The sequence below is a fragment of the Heterocephalus glaber genome, unplaced genomic scaffold (assembly GCF_053883595.1).
Source record: "Heterocephalus glaber isolate CG9 unplaced genomic scaffold, H.glaber_assembly_v1.0 deba00000594, whole genome shotgun sequence".
NCBI classification, from domain to species: Eukaryota; Metazoa; Chordata; class Mammalia; order Rodentia; family Bathyergidae; genus Heterocephalus; species Heterocephalus glaber.
The window spans coordinates 5,634,984-5,643,916 of NW_028258151.1; the positions used below are offsets into that span (position 1 = coordinate 5,634,984).

At 34.7% G+C, this 8,933-nt stretch overlaps 1 long non-coding RNA gene across 1 annotated transcript; it reads right to left on the minus strand.

Annotated features, from left to right (window-relative positions):
- Nucleotides 1-892: 892 nt before the first annotated feature.
- LOC110349524 (uncharacterized) lies at nt 893-8,608 on the minus strand. The gene is made up of 4 exons (XR_015448877.1): nt 8,457-8,608; nt 8,327-8,370; nt 6,968-7,134; nt 893-2,903 (listed from the first exon to the last, which is right to left on the minus strand). It is a non-coding gene; the product is annotated as an uncharacterized LOC110349524 (long non-coding RNA).
- Nucleotides 8,609-8,933: the final 325 nt, after the last annotated feature.

An 8,933-nucleotide genomic window follows, 5' to 3' on the forward strand; every position in this document is an offset into this window, starting at 1 on the left:
ACGCTCTCACCAGATCTATTAACAGGAGATTATTTCAATGTAATTATGTAGCCATCCTGTGATATCCTATTCATTTCAGCTTAGAATATAAGTATTCACTCTTGTATTTTTATAATCTTACAACCCTTTTATGCATTTAAATGTTTCTTAGAAAATGACTGTGGAGATTATCAAATATTTTAGCATGAAAGTCATATTCTTTGCATTTTATAATCCAGAATGTATGTAACAGAGCATCTTTATCCCCTTAAAGTTAAAACTACTGTCAAAAATTTTTAGCAAAATCTTAGCTCAAATGATATTTGTAAAAGTTTCTTTAAATCCTAAGAGAATAATCATTATAGTAAATTGAAAATTTAATAAAAGATATTTTGTTACTAAAAATCTCTTTCTAGATTGAAAATTTCCACCTATTTTATACATTAAAGGAAGAATAAATGACTTGATAGTATGTAAAATACAACATAAATATGAGGGCACACTACTTAAAAGTGGAATAGGTTACTTCAAACATGGACTAAATTATACAGCTGTGAATGTATTTATGAGATCATACATTTTCACCTTCACCTTTTAAGACAAACCCAAAAGCTGATTTTTGTAAGTCTCTTAAGTGAACAGGTCCGGCTTATATTACCATATTTGATGTAAAATGCAAATTTAATGTTTAAATAGCTTTTCCTATTTGTATGAAATTTTAATTATGACAAGTTGATTTCTTTCTCTACCTGCATTTATAAAAATTAAGTAATCTACTATGAAAGGGTTTTTAGTTCAAATATACTCAATTTAACTTAAAATATATTTTTTCTGATTTCTTATAATAATAGATTGAAAAGTTCTGTTAATATAGAAAGAGTAAATAAAATAAAAACAAACAATATATCCATTCCTTGTACATAATTCTATTATAAAATGATATAAAGAGAGACTTTGTAAACAAATGATTTGTATTGTGACAAAATTTGATCATTAAATATTTGCTCCTTTCTAACATATCCAACTTGAGTATAGATTTCATTGTGGTTTAACATGTCTTCATCCTTCTTTTGATATATCAAAAAGATTTATTTATGTATTATGTGCCACAATTTACTAGTGTTTAGATTTATACCTTTGACTATTGACCATCACTCATGTAAGACAAGAACAAGTAAAAATGACAAATCACTTTAAACATTTATGATGGTTTTAAAAGAAAAGTGATCTGTTAATGATATAACAAAAGTCATCATAGTAAATAGGGATTATTTACTACTTACCTGCACTGAGTCTTTTTAGAAAAGGCTTCTGTGAACTATGTTTGTAATGTCAACCCCATTTAAAGGATGAAGAAACTGAGGTGCAGAAGGTTAAGTGACTTTTTGACAGGGCACATCTATGATTCAATTGCAGGGAATATGACATCAGATACTCTGAACTACTACAGAATTTGTACATGTTGGAGTAATGTATGGATTATCTATTACTGCACTGAGTTTCATGCATGATGGTTAAATAATGTTTTCAGTGTCAAAATTGATATATTCCTAGTCCTCAAATAGGAATAAACAGTCAAAATAATGATTACTTTTAGCCAAAGAATTTTCCATGGCTGGGATTCAATCATGACTATCCCTGTTTGGTACTCTGGTGGGAATTTCTTAAAACTAGTTACATAGTTTAAGTAACATGGTTAAACAACCACGTCCTCCACTGAGTGGAGTATATCTACAGGTCAGTTTCCTTAACCTCCTGCAACCACTTGAGCTTGAGCCTTAGGAATAGAGATGTGCCTATCAAGATGAACTGAACAGTTCTTTTGCATCTCTGGGATACAAACAGCTTTGGTCTGAGACTCAAGTAATAAAAATAAACAAAATGGTGTACAGAGGCCTATGACTGACCTTTATATCAATGCCATGTGGGTGGCTATCTTTGTGGACTGCAAAACTATAAAGCAGTTTTGTTAAGGATTTCAACTCAGGGAAGAAAGTTTTGACAGTTACACAGAAATTACACTGTGGTAGATATAACACTTTGGTAGAAGATTGGTCTTTTGTTTAAAATCCTGGATTCCTAACGTTGTAGAAAATGGAATAGCCTAACAGGGAGAGGTTGTGAACTGGAGGAAAAAACACAAGTTATAAATATTAGCATGAGTCAACTTTAAAATATTAGCAAATGTATATATGCAAGATTTGAGATACACTGGAATACTTACAAATGTCCTTAGAGAAGCATAAGTGAAGCTGAATTTTGATGGAATAAATTATGCCATGCATGAATTATTCCTTGTTTTACAGAATCTGCATAAACTTTTTCCTCCACAAAAATTTCCTACTTGTTTGCAAATACAATTAGAGTCATTTCTTGTTAGGAGAACAAATTTCTAACTTGTCACAACAATTAAACATGGTCTTTCACTAATACACTCATGCGCTACTCCATTCTTTTAAATTTGAATCACATTTATTTTTAAGCTGAAACATAAAAATGTAAAAATTGCACATATTAATGGAGTACCATGATATTTCAATACATGTGTAGAATTAAAGTCAAGTTTAAACATATCTATCTTCTCAAATATTTATCTTTTCAGAATAGACAAAAGTTTCAAAAATTTTTGTAACTTTCTGAAATTATCAGTATTTATCATTATTTATAGTCAGCTTACTGCAAAATTGCATGGCAGAACTATCTAACTCTTAGTATCCGTTTATCAAACCAACATCTGGTCACCATCCCACGCTCAACTTCTATAAGATCAACACTTTTTTCAGATTCCACATATGAATATGATGGTGCAATACTTGTCCTTCTGAGCCTGCCTTATTTCCTTCAACATGATGATCTCCAGTTCTAATCATGGAGTCTCAAGCAATGAGATTTCTTCCTTTCCAATGGCTGAAGGTGTACCACTCCTTAATTTAAAAATACAGAACAGTTAAATGTTACTAAGTTGGAAGAAAGATAACCCTCAGTAACTACTGACTTGGAACTTGGAAGAAACTCTCATATAAGAGTGATGCAAGTTCAGACTTTGATATTATATTAAAAGTTATCACTTTCCTTATATATAATGTGAAGTATGATCGATAAAAGCATTTAACTATTTCAGGCATACATTAGATTACACAATGTAATCAACTAATACATTATTTTAAGTACCTTATATATGAATTAATTTATTACTCATTTCAAAACTAAGGTAATAATAATTATACCTGGGTAATAATAATAGCAATAGCAAATTTCAAAGTGCTTATATATATGCCAGACACTATTTTAGGTGACTGGCTACAATTTATAGAAAAAAGATCATGAAAGCCATAGAAGTGAAGGAATTTTCTGGTAGAGGTCCTAGGAATTCATACAAAAACCAGGCTTCTCACCTGGACAGGGGGGGTCTCTCCCTCCAACCCCACAGTGCCATGGGAAGTATGCTCCACAGGCTTGCCATCATCATCATCATCATCTTCATTATTATCATAATCAGTAGTACTGTTTTTGCCATGTGCCAAAATCTTTTGCTGCATCATTACTAATCCTCTCTTGTACAAACAAGGATGTTTGTACATTATGTACATGTCTGGGTCACATAGTATTAAAGTATGATTGTGTTATATTTGCAATTATTCCACAAGCATCAAAGTCCATATGCTTCTTGGTATCCCAGACTGCCCTCCTGCCGAAAGGACTCTGTCACAGTAGTTGGAAATGTTGGTGGGTAGATGAGGGCCTGGGACAGTGAAGTATCCAATTCTTCCCCTGCCTCAACCAGAAACAATGTTTTATGTGCTTAGTCCATGTATAAACTATGTTCTTCATAACCTTAAACTTGGAGACAAACACATTTCTCCTAAAGTAACTGATTAGCAATAAGGTAAGGACCTTTTTTTCCCACCAGATTAGTGTCATTTATTTGACTAGGTAATATGTTTCTGATTAGATTTCTTCATCAAAATGTAACGCTTATACATGTTTAACATAGACATTCACATTCAACTCCAATTTCTAATATGAAGGATAACATTTTTCCTATAATCAGTAGTTAAGATTCTGAGTCAATTTACCATGTTTGGGTCTTTTGTTGCATGCTTTTTAATTTACTTATACCACTACACTTACATATCTCATACTTCCAGGGTGTGCTGGTCAGTTTTCTGATGCTGTGACAAAATACATACACTATGCAACCTAGAAGAGGAGAGGTTTACTTTGGTTTACAGTTTCAAATGTTATGGTTCAGAGCTGCCTGGCTTCGTTGCTTTGGGGTCTATGGTGAGGTAGAAGCATCATGGGGAGAAGGCAGAGGAAAGCTATTGCTCTAAGGTAGCCAGGAAGTGAAGAGAGAGGGACACAGGGACAGAGAGAAGAGCCAGGGGCCAGATGCAATCCTGAAGGGAACTCGCCATTACAAGCTTTGCCTCACAAAATGGACTAGTCAGTGGATGAAGTTACAGCCCTCCTGATACAGTGGCCTTGTTAAAGCCCTGCCTTCGAACACATGAGACTTTGTGCACATGCTTTACATCTAAAGCATAACCTGAGATATAGAATGGTAGTTTTATACTCCTATAAAATAATCCATTGATCATCACAATATAGTCAGCATTTCTACCTCCTTAAAAGTTATCTTTTATATTTGTTGGAAAACATCAGATTTGATTATTACTTTAAAGTATGTTGTCTCAGTCACTTTCTCATCACCAAGATGCAATATCTGACACCACCAACTTAAAGGAGGAGAGGACTGTTTTGGCTCCTGTTGCAGTGTGGTCCATCAGCTCCAAGACAGGAGCAGCATGTGAACAGGTTAGGTGGGGCGGGGGGCGGGGGAAGCTGCTCCCCTCACCATGGTTGGGAAGCAGAGAGAGAAGGGAGGAGCTGAGGAGAGAGGTACATCTTTCCAGGTCACACCGCAGTGACTGCCTCTCACCAGGCCACCTGCCTGACACCAGGTCAGCGCCAGCGCTCTCACAATTAAATTACCTTCCAACAGCTGACGTCCTTGGTCTATATCATAACACACATGACAAATTGCTACCAACCATAGTCATCCTACGGTGCAATAGAACATCAAAATTGATTCCTCCTGGGAAGTGTGTTTCGATACCCATTATCTAGCCTTTCTCCATCCACCTTCCCTCACTTTATCTAATCTCTACTGATCTAGTGATCATCATTCCACTCTTTTCCTGACATTGAACTTTTGTTCTCCACAAATTAGTCTGGACATGTGATTGAGAGAAATAAAATGAGCCAAAACATGAACACCCAAAGCAGGGCTTTTATTAAGGAACAGAGCTGCCTTGGCTGTCTTGAAAAATGGTGAGAGCAGCAACCAGGGGCTGGCTGGGTGAGGTTTAATAAGGGCTGAGGGAGTGTGGTGGAGGCAGATGATTGGCTGTGACTGGGGGCGAGGTGGGAAAAAGCAGGTCTTTGTCCTCTCTGGAGTGACTCATTGCCTGTACACTGGGGCCATTTTATCTAGCAGAAAACTTTATCATTCCAGACTGTTGATATTATTATGGAATAGGGGCAGAGGTCTCTTTTCTGTAGCTGCTTCCTTCTGGCACAGGGGCAGTGATAAAGGGTAACAGGCCTGGGTCCTACATGATGGTGGTGTGGTCTCCCATGGGGAAAGGTTGATAACCTGTGATAATGAGTTTGCTGATTGTCTGATTGGTAATGGTCAGGAACCACTCCTGCAAGAAATTTTGAAAACAAAGAAACAGGCAAGGTCTAAAGAGTAGGATTATGCAGAGAAAAGTGAGGGGTCCCAGGAAAGAAAGGAGCCAGGGGAGCCATTGGTTGAAGTATCCTGGTAGAGAGCATAGCCAGTCTAGGTCTTGTCTACATTTTTCTGTATGCTCCCTGAGCTCCTTCACCTTGTCTCCAACAATGCCAGGCTGATTGACAAAATAGCAGCACTCTTCCCTCAGAAGGAGGCATGTTCCCCCTCTTTCTGATGTTATTATATCTAGAGCTCATCTATTTTGGAATACCACAGCTTCCAGAGAATTGATATGGGACTGCAGGGTGAACAGAGAGTCAGCTACCTTTTATATCCTCATTTAGCTCTTGGGATAGGGAGTAATAGAAGTGTGTTGATGTTGAGATTCTTGTAACCCCTGTGCCTATTCCTGCCAGAACTCTGGCTCCCGTTAGGAAACGGAGTACAGGAAGGGCATGCTGGTTAAGATGGTGGATATTGATTAAAAAAAAATGTCTAGCACATTTGTTGTTGATATTATCTGTATGATCACTTTGAATTTGGCAGCCTATAGGCAAGAATAAACAAGATTTTTTTAAAAATTAGAGCATGAAAAAATCTAAACATGAGCACACTAGAATGGAAGGGTAGATCGGGGAAAAAGTCACACTTCGATACTGAAATAGTGAGTGATTATAACCTGTTGGCTCTTAGACTTTTTCACTGATAAAGGTTATCTATAAGTCTGATACTTTGTCATAAGTCTCTCTAGTTTTAGCTGTAAGAAGAGACAATTTAAAACTCTAGCTGAGCTCTTATACATTTTACCATAGTTTTTAATGATCTATAACTATGGTCAGTTACTGGTGTAGCTGGAAACTGCCAGAGGGGTCAGTGATTGGAGCCCAATATTTGTATCTAGCTTTATTACTATGTCATTATTTTATACCTCTTTTGGGTTTTGTGTTTGTTTGTTTGTTTGTTTGTTTGTTTCTGCTGGGTGTTTAAGACTAAGTTAAAGTGAGACCTGTGTCAATTAGTATGAACCTCTTGTTATCTATCAAGGTCAGTTAAGTCTCCTCAGGCCATTATTTTGGAACCATGTGTAAAGCCTCTCTGCTCTTCTGTCAGGGTCAGCCGTCAGGATGGGTCACAGCCTTACTTGACCATGTAGAGATTTTTTTGTTTTTGGTGACTCTCCTTTGACACATGGTACATTTGTCCTTTGGTGTCCAGCAATCTCCCTGCTTAGGAGGTTGAGTGACTTACCAAAGATGTAGGATCCTGTAGAGAAGGTTCCCTTATGTCTTGGATCTTTGTTGACCTTGAACGCCCAGAGCCAAAATATTGGCTGTCCTCATAGCCAGTTATCTTTTCAGTTTGGTCTCCAAACTTTAGTTGTTGAACACTCAGAAGAGAAGATCATGACATTAGGTCTGCAATAAGAGTACTGAACTTAACTATTATAATCTTATATGGACATCAAGCACTTTAAAATATAAAATATAGTTAGAAGACTATTATTATTATCAATCATGATTGTTCTAGTAGTTGAATTTCTGTAAAATGTTAACAGAGAAAAAAGAGCTTTAAATCAAGAGCCATAAATAGTATTTTAACATGACAAGCATGTTGATCTTATCTTTGTAGCACATTTAAATGTCCATCTTGGCATAAAATAGCTATTGTTAAACATACTCATTTTTTCAAAAAAACACCAAAAATTTTTATCTCAATTGTTATCTTTGATAGGCTAGCATCTTAAAAAATTTCTCAGCTCATAATTGTACCTGTTATTATAAATAGCTGGAGTGTATGAAAAAGGCAAATACCTGAATCAAAAAGAGTTTATTATCATAAACAACATATTAGAAAACCTGTACAGTCAGAAAGCATAAATACATTTAGTACACCAGAAAATTAACAATATAATTATCATAACTACATGTATGAGACCTTATGCCCTTTAATTCAGTTTGGTACAAAAGCATCTTTTTAATAAAACCTTGTTATTGTTCTTTTTGTTTGTTTGGGTTTTTTACAGGCAATTTAATCTTTTGAAAATGACCAATGTAAACATATTATAACAACGTATTTAGAATTTATCTCTTTGATGACAACTAATATAAACATAGTATAATAACATATTTAAGTAGTATTTATTGATGTAAGTCTTTTATAAGGTTATAAAAACTATTGGGTCAGTCTATTGTAATACTATGAAAACTGTTGAGGTCCCCCTGGTGAACACAGACTGCAAAATATTTCCATTCGGTCAATCCTTTGTTCACCAAGAGGAGCATGACTTGAACTTAATAACCTTTATCTATAAAAAAAAAACAGCTGTATAATTGGACAAACAAACAAACATAAGATAGTTTATAAAACTAGAGTACACTCAAGTATGTTTAGCCCAATTGAATTATAATATCTCTTTATAATTTTTAGGTTTACAATTATAAATGAGACTATTCAAAACTTTTTATCAGTCAATTAACAGAGATCTCTTGTAGAATTAGAATCAGAAGGAATGAAAGTTCTTTATGCTTGTAAATGTAAACCTTTTATATTAAACTTGAAAACAACAACCAAACATACATATTTCCTTGATAAATCACTTCTGCTCACCTTCTCAACATACCTAGGCCTTTTGGTCTTGTCTCTGTATCCTTCTAACAAGAAAAACATAAAAAAATCCTTTCATATCAAAAGTATACCTCTTGTACTTATAGCTTTTAAAAATATTTTTCCCACTTACTATAAACCTTCTATAACAAACTTGTCTTCAGCTGTTAAAATTTTAATTAGTGTCCCTTCTTTTTTCTGCTCTCAAATTGTTACATTTTAAACTTTGACTAGATGCCAATAGAACAGTAGTAACCTTGAGTTCTTCATCAACAAAGTACAGAAAAGAACAAGTTAACCCTATAATTACAATTCAAGAATTTACAATGCACAAGAAATGTTTTAAGCACACTAATTAAACATCAACTCAAATTGAAACAAATACATTTATCAACTTAGCTAAAATTTGTAACTTGATTTTTCTTTTAAAATCTCTTGATGTCTGGTAGAGCACAGTTGTAGTTTCTCTGGCTTTGTTTTGGGATAATATAGCACTGTACTTGGCTCTTAAAGCCAGAAGTGTTTTTTCTTACTATTTTGTTTTATGCGTTTCAGAGCTTTTCTAGCTGTTTCTAATCCATCATTTATTTTTCATTTTATTTATTTTTTA